This window comes from Daphnia pulicaria, chromosome 1 (genome assembly GCF_021234035.1).
Source record: "Daphnia pulicaria isolate SC F1-1A chromosome 1, SC_F0-13Bv2, whole genome shotgun sequence".
Taxonomy (NCBI): Eukaryota; Metazoa; Arthropoda; class Branchiopoda; order Diplostraca; family Daphniidae; genus Daphnia; species Daphnia pulicaria.
Window position 1 is genome coordinate 1,528,801 of NC_060913.1, and position 11,887 is coordinate 1,540,687.

Below are 11,887 nucleotides of genomic sequence, written 5' to 3' on the forward strand. Positions count from 1 at the left end.
GACGATCGTTAGTATTTTGTAATCATTTCAGAATAATTCTGTAGCGGATTGTAGTTTCCATAGTGTAGTGGTTATCACGTCGGCCTAACACGCTGAAGGTCCTCAGTTCAATCCTGGGTGGAAACAGGACAATGTATTTGTAGAAAGACTATCAAAGAAGCACATTTTGTTTTTTTGAAAAAGCCAAGCATTCATGTTTCTTGTTAAAAATGAAATCTACAATATGACAATGTGAAGATATTCGCAATGCTGTATCCGGAGGAAGTCAACAGAAAGGGGGAAATCAATGATGACTGTGGTTGTTGAAAAAGGTGCTATAACCCCGAAGAGACTTCTTCTGTAGCCAAACGTCAATGACTGTTGTTTTAGGGAAATGAAAAATGACTTGCGCTGGATGGGGAAGAATTCCATAAACACCGGAGGGGAATCTATATAGATTACACCAGAACCTGGAACAGTAGCTCCGGACAGAGGAAGAACATCATGAGCGTGCACCCTACGCTGCAAATGTTGAGTAGATTTAACAGTCATCAGTTAAAGAAGCCATATCGCGAGTGTGCGCTCTTCATTGGACGCTTTAGTTGGTTAATGGAGTCATGAGGCGAAGAAATTGAATTAAAACAACAGTATTCATTCACCATGCGCCCCTGGGTGGGATCGAACCACCAGCCTTCCGGTTAACAGCCGAACGCGCTAGCCAATTGCGCCACAGAGGCATGCTGATTGGTTAACGACACACTCGTCCAGTTCAACAGGCAAACCAAACATTACATTTTTTTAGTGTGGCCAACACTAATAAAATATTGCAGAAACATTGTGCGGCTTCCATAGTGTAGAGGTTATCACGTCGGCTTCACACGCTGAAGGTCCTCAGTTCGATCCTGAGTGGAAGCATCAGTATAACGTTAGGAAATAATAATCGTAAGAGAAAAAGAAATGGAATGGAATTAATAACTTGTAATGTATCTTATCTAGATGACAACTAGACTAGAACAAGTAGACATCTGGAAACTACACACAGACAACCAACCAATCATAGTAATAGTTATCTCACGGTTCCTGGAAAGGAAAAAATGTAGTCAATAAGACTTGGTTCATTACATTGGAATAGAGCGCAATGGTAAGCCTGGCTAGCTCAGTCGGTAGAGCATGAGACTCTTAATCTCAGGGTCGGGGGTTCGAGCCCCCCGTTGGGCGTCACAAATTTGCAAATAATTGCAGATGAAAGTTAGAAGTTGGGAGACGATCGTTAGTATTTTGTAATCATTTCAGAATAATTCTGTAGCGGATTGTAGTTTCCATAGTGTAGTGGTTATCACGTCGGCCTAACACGCTGAAGGTCCTCAGTTCAATCCTGGGTGGAAACAGGACAATGTATTTGTAGAAAGACTATCAAAGAAGCACATTTTGTTTTTTTGAAAAAGCCAAGCATTCATGTTTCTTGTTAAAAATGAAATCTACAATATGACAATGTGAAGATATTCGCAATGCTGTATCCGGAGGAAGTCAACAGAAAGGGGGAAATCAATGATGACTGTGGTTGTTGAAAAAGGTGCTATAACCCCGAAGAGACTTCTTCTGTAGCCAAACGTCAATGACTGTTGTTTTAGGGAAATGAAAAATGACTTGCGCTGGATGGGGAAGAATTCCATAAACACCGGAGGGGAATCTATATAGATTACACCAGAACCTGGAACAGTAGCTCCGGACAGAGGAAGAACATCATGAGCGTGCACCCTACGCTGCAAATGTTGAGTAGATTTAACAGTCATCAGTTAAAGAAGCCATATCGCGAGTGTGCGCTCTTCATTGGACGCTTTAGTTGGTTAATGGAGTCATGAGGCGAAGAAATTGAATTAAAACAACAGTATTCATTCACCATGCGCCCCTGGGTGGGATCGAACCACCAGCCTTCCGGTTAACAGCCGAACGCGCTAGCCAATTGCGCCACAGAGGCATGCTGATTGGTTAACGACACACTCGTCCAGTTCAACAGGCAAACCAAACATTACATTTTTTTAGTGTGGCCAACACTAATAAAATATTGCAGAAACATTGTGCGGCTTCCATAGTGTAGAGGTTATCACGTCGGCTTCACACGCTGAAGGTCCTCAGTTCGATCCTGAGTGGAAGCATCAGTATAACGTTAGGAAATAATAATCGTAAGAGAAAAAGAAATGGAATGGAATTAATAACTTGTAATGTATCTTATCTAGATGACAACTAGACTAGAACAAGTAGACATCTGGAAACTACACACAGACAACCAACCAATCATAGTAATAGTTATCTCACGGTTCCTGGAAAGGAAAAAATGTAGTCAATAAGACTTGGTTCATTACATTGGAATAGAGCGCAATGGTAAGCCTGGCTAGCTCAGTCGGTAGAGCATGAGACTCTTAATCTCAGGGTCGGGGGTTCGAGCCCCCCGTTGGGCGTCACAAATTTGCAAATAATTGCAGATGAAAGTTAGAAGTTGGGAGACGATCGTTAGTATTTTGTAATCATTTCAGAATAATTCTGTAGCGGATTGTAGTTTCCATAGTGTAGTGGTTATCACGTCGGCCTAACACGCTGAAGGTCCTCAGTTCAATCCTGGGTGGAAACAGGACAATGTATTTGTAGAAAGACTATCAAAGAAGCACATTTTGTTTTTTTGAAAAAGCCAAGCATTCATGTTTCTTGTTAAAAATGAAATCTACAATATGACAATGTGAAGATATTCGCAATGCTGTATCCGGAGGAAGTCAACAGAAAGGGGGAAATCAATGATGACTGTGGTTGTTGAAAAAGGTGCTATAACCCCGAAGAGACTTCTTCTGTAGCCAAACGTCAATGACTGTTGTTTTAGGGAAATGAAAAATGACTTGCGCTGGATGGGGAAGAATTCCATAAACACCGGAGGGGAATCTATATAGATTACACCAGAACCTGGAACAGTAGCTCCGGACAGAGGAAGAACATCATGAGCGTGCACCCTACGCTGCAAATGTTGAGTAGATTTAACAGTCATCAGTTAAAGAAGCCATATCGCGAGTGTGCGCTCTTCATTGGACGCTTTAGTTGGTTAATGGAGTCATGAGGCGAAGAAATTGAATTAAAACAACAGTATTCATTCACCATGCGCCCCTGGGTGGGATCGAACCACCAGCCTTCCGGTTAACAGCCGAACGCGCTAGCCAATTGCGCCACAGAGGCATGCTGATTGGTTAACGACACACTCGTCCAGTTCAACAGGCAAACCAAACATTACATTTTTTTAGTGTGGCCAACACTAATAAAATATTGCAGAAATATTGTGCGGCTTCCATAGTGTAGAGGTTATCACGTCGGCTTCACACGCTGAAGGTCCTCAGTTCGATCCTGATTGGAAGCATCAGTATAACGTTAGGAAATAATAATCGTAAGAGAAAAAGAAATGGAATGGAATTAATAACTTGTAATGTATCTTATCTAGATGACAACTAGACTAGAACAAGTAGACATCTGGAAACTACACACAGACAACCAACCAATCATAGTAATAGTTATCTCACGGTTCCTGGAAAGGAAAAAATGTAGTCAATAAGACTTGGTTCATTACATTGGAATAGAGCGCAATGGTAAGCCTGGCTAGCTCAGTCGGTAGAGCATGAGACTCTAAATCTCAGGGTCGGGGGTTCGAGCCCCCCGTTGGGCGTCACATATTTGCAAATAATTGCAGATGAAAGTTAGAAGTTGGGAGACGATCGTTAGTATTTTGTAATTATTTCAGAATAATTCTGTAGCGGATTGTAGTTTCCATAGTGTAGTGGTTATCACGTCGGCCTAACACGCTGAAGGTCCTCAGTTCAATCCTGGGTGGAAACAGGACAATGTATTTGTAGAAAGACTATCAAAGAAGCACATTTTGTTTTTTTTTTAAAGCCAAGCATTCATGTTTCTTGTTAAAAATGAAATCTACAATATGGCAATGTGAAGATATTCGCAATGCTGTATCCGGAGGAAGTCAACAGAAAGGGGGAAATCAATGATGACTGTGGTTGTTGAAAAAGGTGCTATAACCCCGAAGAGACTTCTTCTGTAGCCAAACGTCAATGACTGTTGTTTTAGGGAAATGAAAAATGACTTGCGCTGGATGGGGAAGAATTCCATAAACACCGGAGGGGAATCTATATAGATTACACCAGAACCTGGAACAGTAGCTCCGGACAGAGGAAGAACATCATGAGCGTGCACCCTACGCTGCAAATGTTGAGTAGATTTAACAGTCATCAGTTAAAGAAGCCATATCGCGAGTGTGCGCTCTTCATTGGACGCTTTAGTTGGTTAATGGAGTCATGAGGCGAAGAAATTGAATTAAAACAACAGTATTCATTCACCATGCGCCCCTGGGTGGGATCGAACCACCAGCCTTCCGGTTAACAGCCGAACGCGCTAGCCAATTGCGCCACAGAGGCATGCTGATTGGTTAACGACACACTCGTCCAGTTCAACAGGCAAACCAAACATTACATTTTTTTAGTGTGGCAAACACTAATAAAATATTGCAGAAACATTATGGGTCTTCCATAGTGTAGAGGATATCACGTCGGCTTCACACGCTGAAGGTCCTCAGTTCGATCCTGAGTGGAAGCATCAGTATAACGTTAGGAAATAATAATCGTAAGAGAAAAAGAAATGGAATGGAATTAATAACTTGTAATGTATCTTATCTAGATGACAACTAGACTAGAACAAGTAGACATCTGGAAACTACACACAGACAACCAACCAATCATAGTAATAGTTATCTCACGGTTCCTGGAAAGGAAAAAATGTAGTCAATAAGACTTGGTTCATTACATTGGAATAGAGCGCAATGGCAAGCCTGGCTAGCTCAGTCGGTAGAGCATGAGACTCTTAATCTCAGGGTCGGGGGTTCGAGCCCCCCGTTGGGCGTCACATATTTGCAAATAATTGCAGATGAAAGTTAGAAGTTGGGAGACGATCGTTAGTATTTTGTAATCATTTCAGAATAATTCTGTAGCGGATTGTAGTTTCCATAGTGTAGTGGTTATCACGTCGGCCTAACACGCTGAAGGTCCTCAGTTCAATCCTGGGTGGAAACAGGACAATATATTTGTAGAAAGACTATCAAAGAAGCACATTTTGTTTTTTTTTAAAAGCCAAGCATTCATGTTTCTTGTTAAAAATGAAATCTACAATATGACAATGTGAAGATATTCGCAATGCTGTATCCGGAGGAAGTCAACAGAAAGGGGGAAATCAATGATGACTGTGGTTGTTGAAAAAGGTGCTATAACCCCGAAGAGACTTCTTCTGTAGCCAAACGTCAATGACTGTTGTTTTAGGGAAATGAAAAATGACTTGCGCTGGATGGGGAAGAATTCCATAAACACCGGAGGGGAATCTATATAGATTACACCAGAACCTGGAACAGTAGCTCCGGACAGAGGAAGAACATCATGAGCGTGCACCCTACGCTGCAAATGTTGAGTAGATTTAACAGTCATCAGTTAAAGAAGCCATATCGCGAGTGTGCGCTCTTCATTGGACGCTTTAGTTGGTTAATGGAGTCATGAGGCGAAGAAATTGAATTAAAACAACAGTATTCATTCACCATGCGCCCCTGGGTGGGATCGAACCACCAGCCTTCCGTTTTTTTTTTTTTTTTTTTATATTTAAACGATTTATTGTCACGATTAAAATTTAAATTGCTTTACAGATACTTGGGGCATTTACGAGATTTGTGACATAAGTGACTTGCTGTGGCTAAGGAGAAACATAACAAAGAAAAACAAAAAGAACCAATTTCGAGACGGAATTGAAAGAGGACAAATGATTTTGGTGAAAAATATAAAATTTAACAATACGACATCTGGGGGGGATCCAAGAAATTATAATTGTAATGAGAGAACAATGTTGTATAAAGATAAGAAGAAATCTGTTGAGAATTTTGAGAGGGAATATTTATGGATTGGAAGGTGACATCTGGGGAGAATTTTTTGAATGAAGGAGGCTTGACCAGAGAGACTGTATTTCATTGATGGCTGGGGTGAGGTTTTGGCTGCGGGCGGTCCAGACGGTGATGATGTAGGATTGTATGAGTGCCAGTATTTTCTCTTTATTGGGGCCATTTCCAATGTCTCCATTTATTGTTGATTTGAGTGGTTTTTGACATCCAAGTTTCGTTAGTTGAATTCGAAGCCATAAACTGATGTGGACTTTCTCGGAACAGAGTAACATAAGATGGTCATCAGTTTCTTGGCCGCCATTGCATAGAGGACATTGGTCATTTCTAGAAAGTCTGAGGCTTGTGAGGCGCATTTTGGTAGGGAGCTGATTATGGTTGAAATCCCAGACCAGTTCAGCGTTTGTTCCTTTCATTTTGGCCACCCAACGCCAGATGGAAGCCCAGTCGAGGTCTGGTTTCGCAACTTCGGTTCTCCCTGGTTGCCCAAGGTTAGCGATCAGGTGATTGTAGGTGGCGCGGTGATTGGATACGGTTGACGATGTGAAGATGCCAGCTTTAAGTAGATCGGTGATGGTTGAAAGTGTGGTGGTGAAGTATGGATGTGATGAATGGGTTGCATTAAATCTGGGCTGGATGATTTGTTGAAGGAGATTCTTGAGGTGTGGACCCAACCAATAAACGGCTGCAGCTCTCTCAATAGCCTCGGGATGGATTAAAGATTTAAAGATTTGACGGGTGAAAAGAGATTGGAAGAATTGAAAAAGTAAGGTGACTCCAAGTCCACCTTGGAGTCGGGGGCGGATCAAAACATTTAGGGGTGGGTGCTCTCTTCGTTGTGCCCAAAGAAATTTGTTGCATTTTTGTTGGAGGAGAAGGGCTTGGGTTTTGTTGCAAGGGAGTACATGAGCTATATGAACAAGTTGTGATAAGACATGTTGTTTGATGAATAGGACGCGACCATAAAAAGTGAAATGACGGTTTGTGTTTGTGATAAGAATATTTTGTATGATGTTGAACTGTCTTTACCAATTGTCTCTTACTGTTGTTTTTATTTCAGAAGAAAAAGTAATTCCAAGAATTTTCAAGTTGTCTACTTGAGTTATCCAATCATGTGGCCAAGTACGTTTAGCATGAGTTTGATTGAAATTGCTTCTACGTGGGATCGAACTCCTAACCTCAGGAATCCCAGCCGACGCCGCTACCGTCTGCGCTACTACGGCCTGTGGACATTGATTTAAGGTCCAAGTGCCTAGACCAAGTAATTTTGTCTTCCCCTTGTTAATACGTGCATTTGTCCAGGCACAAAATTCTAGAATAATCTCGCATGCACGACGTACATCTTTCATTGATGAGACAAAAACTACTAGATCATCTACATATGCACGAACTTTGATGCGTTTTCCGTAGTGTTCAATTCCGTCAATACCCCTAGACAAGCAAACTAAAAGCGGTTCAATATAGAGGGCAAACAGATGGACTGACAGAGGGCACCCCTGTCGCACAGATTGTGCATTGTCCACAGTACCGACTATGTCATTACCGTTCAATGGGCATAGTTCAGTTATACTGTACAGCGTTTTCAACCAATCAACAAAGAGGGGGGGATAGCCCATGGCTGTCATTACTTCCCACAGAACGTCTCGATTGACAAGGTCATATGCTTTCTCTAAATCGTACGCGATAAGGGCGGCCGGTTTGAGAGAAGATACCTCTTTTGATTTACGACCTGTATTATCAATGACATCTCGGATTAAACACAAGCTGTCAAAGATATAGCGGCCGGGTACACCACCTTTTTGATGTGAGTCTAGAGAGTTTTGAAGAGATTTTCTCAGACGAAAAGCCAATACTGACGCGATTAACTTATAATCGGTATTTAACAAAGAGATTGGTCGGTAATCGGTGATTTTACTCGGTGTTGGGATTTTTGGAACTAATCTTATAGCTGCCCTTCCCTGCGACGGCTGGAGTTTTCTTTTTTCGAGGACGCAATTCATCATTTCCAGAAAATGAACACCAATAACATCCCAAAATTTTATATAAAACTCAAAAGGAATGCCATCTGTACCCGGGGCCTTGTTCTTTTTAGTTGCCTTAAGGGCGTTGTTAATTTCATCTACTGTGAACGGATCTACAAGAAAGTTGCCACTCTCCGGGATCGAACCTAGTACTCCTCGATTCAACGCTTGAGCGTTTAACGACTGAGCTACCACTGATACACCCAAATCGTTTTTAGTGGGTTTTGTACGGGTAAGTGCACCTCTAATCCCTTCTAGAAATTTTCCAGCTAATTGGGTATTGGGGGAGGGCTGGTTCTGAAAAATTCTACTAAAGTGTTCAATTATATCTTGATTAATCTGCTCAGGTTGGGTAATTTTACAGTTATCATTAGTTTTGAGCTGAGTGATCAGAGACTTCTGGAAATTGCTCGTTGACTTGTTCATATGAAAGGTAGATGGCTCTTCTTCGGCTATACTTTGAACGCGTGAACGTATAGCAAATCCCCTCAATGCTTCTCGCTCCCAGGCTAGAAACTCACGTTTCAACTCCATGTAACGCGCATGACTGAAATTTACATTGTTCACGGTTTCTTTTAGTTGATGTTGGAGTAATTTCCTTTTGACTCTCTGATCACAGATTCTCTTTTTACAATAGTTAATTGATAATCGCCTAAGGCTAGGTTTGAAAATAATCTCCCACCAATGGTCTACGTTTTCAATACGGGATGGGTGTTGGGACATTTCTTCAATGAAGACATGTACCAAGTTTATATATTCTTCTTCCTCAAGAATTGATGAGTTAAGTTTCCATAAATTCCTTGACTTGTTTCTCACTACACTAGGAGGGGTGGTGCTGTTTATATACCCTACGATTGGTCTGTGATCCCCGAGTGGTAAGTCGTGCAAATGGATATCAGAAAATTTTACGTGATGGTGGCAATAAATTCGGTCTAATCTAGCCTGGCTAGCCGCACAATTGTACGTCCAACAAGGTTCATTTTTCCGAATTTCTCTCCAGACATCTGTTAATGAAAGGGCTTTTACTAAATCTCGGAGGGGTTCTAGTAATGCTAGTCTAATTTTAGGTGGTGTTGTCTTGCTACTTTTACGGTCATCGATCTCGTCAACGGCATTAAAATCTCCCAATATAATTGCTGGTGCCTTATACTGGGCAACATAAGCCGGAATAGTTTGCCGGAGGAAAGAATCTCTATAACTTTTATTTTGGTCACCAGATGGGGCGTAAATACACACGAAAGCAAGACCCTTTACTTCCATGGCTATCAGCCTCCCCTCCGGTTCAAACAAAATGTTTTTGGCGCTCAGCCCGTGTCGTACTAGGATGGCTGTCCCATGTTGTCTAGGACCGAGATTTGTGTGCATCTGGTAATGTTTAGTAAATACGGTGCTAGAGTGAAATACTACTTCTTGCAAACATATTATATCAAGTTTATGATGTAAAAAGAAATTGAGTATTATTTGAAGTTTGTCAGGTGACGATATTCTGTTGATATTATATGTCGCGATGTTAGTCATGATTAATATTTAAATTTGGGTTTAGAGGGTTGGGTTTTGTTATCGTGGGCTTTTTTCCTTCTAACGGCCTCCATTGCTTTGAGAGTTTTATCTTCTATGGGGGTTGATGGAGTGCCGAGGGGGACGCCCAAGGACTCCTGAGTCTCACTCACATGACTAGCCTCCTGGCTATCAAGTGGGCGTTGTCCTGGCTGAATACTCCTACCAGAAAAAGAAGTGTCTTCATCAGGATTTGAAATCGAAACCACCTCGGTTGCATCCATCTCTTCAAACACCTCGTTATCCATCTGATCTATCGTGGATGGAATTGATGGTACTCCAGGTGAGATTGGAGCGGGTGGAACATCGTTCCCCCCAGAAAGGGCGGGTAAAGAATTAATGTCCACACCCGGTATCGAAACTGGAACCTCTCGAGTCGGAGACTTGAGTTCAACCAACTGAGCTACACCAGATGCAATTTCTTCAGCTACCTCGCCCGAGCCAGAGGAAGAGGCAGTACGACTCCTCTTTTTTGATTGTTTTTGTTGGTCACGGAATTCTCTCGTATGTTTAATTTTCTTTTTCTTAACCGATTTGGACGCAACAGACGAACCTACACAGTTAGTGTCTTCAGCGTCAGAATCGGTGTCAGAAGAAGATTCAGTTCCATCGGTTCTCGAAATTGGATCTTCTGGAGCTCCATCAAGTACGACAACAGTCGACGTCGTTGGCCTCTGGGCTAACTCAGGGAATGAATCAGCGTCAACAGTTGGAGCAATTGGCATTTTCCCGCCACCAATCGGGTCTGTCTCCTTGGGCTTCCTAGCAGTTGTCCTAACTGGCCCACGTTTTGTTAGTACACTACTATAGCTACGTGTTCCAATGGGGCCTTTTGAAATGGTGCTGGGAGTGGTTAAACTACGGGGTTGCTTGGGGCAATTAGCTAAAACATGGGTGGGAGAATCACACATGCGGCATGTCTGCATTTGCCCTGCATAAGACACCATTATTGGTTCCTTGTAGCTTCCAAAAGGTGATATAAGACGGGATGCTCTTGTGGATTTCCATATCCACATTGACAACTCCAGTCTTTATCCCGTTCCACCTTGGAAGCGATCTATCTTGGTACGTGTCCCAAAAAATCCGAGAAATCACTCCATACTCACGCAATCTCTTGTTTAGCAGGCTTAGGTCATCATCGAATTTGAAATGTTGGATTCTAACGCGTACAAGGTTAACTGACCTATCTCTAACTCTAATTCGGACCTCTTTGCCACTAATAACAACAGACTCTTTAGCACTAAATTTATCCAAGAATTCAATGTGGTCTTTGACGGCCTTGAACCCAATTCGGAAAACACAAAAAGCTCGTCCTGGTAGGCGACAAACTGCATCAAAGATGCAATCAGATTCGTTACTACCCTGCTCGAAACATTCGTAGAATTCATGCCTGGTCACTTCAGTATTACCAAAAGAGATTTCGGCAGTACGTGGCCAGACGTCTGGGGATTCCGTTCCCATTTTACCCACAATAAAGAGGGCAAGGAGACGGAAAAAGAAACAATACAAAAAAAATGGAACAAAAAGCAAAATGGCGCTTAACAAACAACAAGAGAAACACGAAAGACAAGCAACAATACAATAAAGAGAACAAAAAAAGAACAAATAGTTTTTTGACTCACAGCAAGATGTCACACTTGGGAGATCAGTTAGACACGTCTAGTCACAAACGAACGCGCTAGCCAATTGCGCCACAGAGGCATGCTGATTGGTTAACGACACACTCGTCCAGTTCAACAGGCAAACCAAACATTACATTTTTTTAGTGTGGCCAACACTAATAAAATATTGCAGTAACATTGTGGGGCTTCCATAGTGTAGAGGTTATCACGTCGGCTTCACACGCTGAAGGTCCTCAGTTCGATCCTGAGTGGAAGCATCAGTATAACGTTAGGAAATAATAATCGTAAGAGAAAAAGAAATGGAATGGAATTAATAACTTGTAATGTATCTTATCTAGATGACAACTAGACTAGAACAAGTAGACATCTGGAAACTACACACAGACAACCAACCAATCATAGTAATAGTTATCTCACGGTTCCTGGAAAGGAAAAAATGTAGTCAATAAGACTTGGTTCATTACATTGGAATAGAGCGCAATGGCAAGCCTGGCTAGCTCAGTCGGTAGAGCATGAGACTCTTAATCTCAGGGTCGGGGGTTCGAGCCCCCCGTTGGGCGTCACATATTTGCAAATAATTGCAGATGAAAGTTAGAAGTTGGGAGACGATCGTTAGTATTTTGTAATCATTTCAGAATAATTCTGTAGCGGATTGTAGTTTCCATAGTGTAGTGGTTATCACGTCGGCCTAACACGCTGAAGGTCCTCAGTTCAATCCTGGGTGGAAACAGGAC

The 11,887-nt window shown here is 42.0% G+C and overlaps 18 non-coding genes across 18 annotated transcripts; 14 read left to right on the forward strand and 4 right to left on the reverse strand.

Annotated features, from left to right (window-relative positions):
- Positions 1–53: 53 nt before the first annotated feature.
- Trnav-aac lies at positions 54–126 on the forward strand. The gene has a single exon. It is a non-coding gene; the product is annotated as a tRNA-Val (tRNA).
- A 516-nt stretch (positions 127–642) lies between these two features.
- On the reverse strand, positions 643–716 carry Trnan-guu. The gene has a single exon. It is a non-coding gene; the product is annotated as a tRNA-Asn (tRNA).
- Positions 717–821: 105 nt separating this feature from the next.
- Trnav-cac lies at positions 822–894 on the forward strand. Its single transcript has one exon. It is a non-coding gene; the product is annotated as a tRNA-Val (tRNA).
- Positions 895–1,124: 230 nt separating this feature from the next.
- Positions 1,125–1,197, forward strand: Trnak-cuu. The gene has a single exon. It is a non-coding gene; the product is annotated as a tRNA-Lys (tRNA).
- Positions 1,198–1,294: 97 nt separating this feature from the next.
- Trnav-aac lies at positions 1,295–1,367 on the forward strand. The gene has a single exon. It is a non-coding gene; the product is annotated as a tRNA-Val (tRNA).
- Positions 1,368–1,883: 516 nt separating this feature from the next.
- Trnan-guu lies at positions 1,884–1,957 on the reverse strand. Its single transcript has one exon. It is a non-coding gene; the product is annotated as a tRNA-Asn (tRNA).
- A 105-nt stretch (positions 1,958–2,062) lies between these two features.
- Positions 2,063–2,135, forward strand: Trnav-cac. Its single transcript has one exon. It is a non-coding gene; the product is annotated as a tRNA-Val (tRNA).
- Positions 2,136–2,365: 230 nt separating this feature from the next.
- On the forward strand, positions 2,366–2,438 carry Trnak-cuu. Its single transcript has one exon. It is a non-coding gene; the product is annotated as a tRNA-Lys (tRNA).
- Positions 2,439–2,535: 97 nt separating this feature from the next.
- Positions 2,536–2,608, forward strand: Trnav-aac. The gene has a single exon. It is a non-coding gene; the product is annotated as a tRNA-Val (tRNA).
- Positions 2,609–3,124: 516 nt separating this feature from the next.
- Trnan-guu lies at positions 3,125–3,198 on the reverse strand. Its single transcript has one exon. It is a non-coding gene; the product is annotated as a tRNA-Asn (tRNA).
- Positions 3,199–3,303: 105 nt separating this feature from the next.
- Trnav-cac lies at positions 3,304–3,376 on the forward strand. Its single transcript has one exon. It is a non-coding gene; the product is annotated as a tRNA-Val (tRNA).
- A 400-nt stretch (positions 3,377–3,776) lies between these two features.
- Positions 3,777–3,849, forward strand: Trnav-aac. Its single transcript has one exon. It is a non-coding gene; the product is annotated as a tRNA-Val (tRNA).
- A 516-nt stretch (positions 3,850–4,365) lies between these two features.
- Trnan-guu lies at positions 4,366–4,439 on the reverse strand. The gene has a single exon. It is a non-coding gene; the product is annotated as a tRNA-Asn (tRNA).
- Positions 4,440–4,847: 408 nt separating this feature from the next.
- On the forward strand, positions 4,848–4,920 carry Trnak-cuu. Its single transcript has one exon. It is a non-coding gene; the product is annotated as a tRNA-Lys (tRNA).
- Positions 4,921–5,017: 97 nt separating this feature from the next.
- Trnav-aac lies at positions 5,018–5,090 on the forward strand. Its single transcript has one exon. It is a non-coding gene; the product is annotated as a tRNA-Val (tRNA).
- Positions 5,091–11,337: 6,247 nt separating this feature from the next.
- Trnav-cac lies at positions 11,338–11,410 on the forward strand. The gene has a single exon. It is a non-coding gene; the product is annotated as a tRNA-Val (tRNA).
- A 230-nt stretch (positions 11,411–11,640) lies between these two features.
- Positions 11,641–11,713, forward strand: Trnak-cuu. The gene has a single exon. It is a non-coding gene; the product is annotated as a tRNA-Lys (tRNA).
- Positions 11,714–11,810: 97 nt separating this feature from the next.
- Trnav-aac lies at positions 11,811–11,883 on the forward strand. Its single transcript has one exon. It is a non-coding gene; the product is annotated as a tRNA-Val (tRNA).
- The last annotated feature ends 4 nt before the right edge of the window (positions 11,884–11,887 follow it).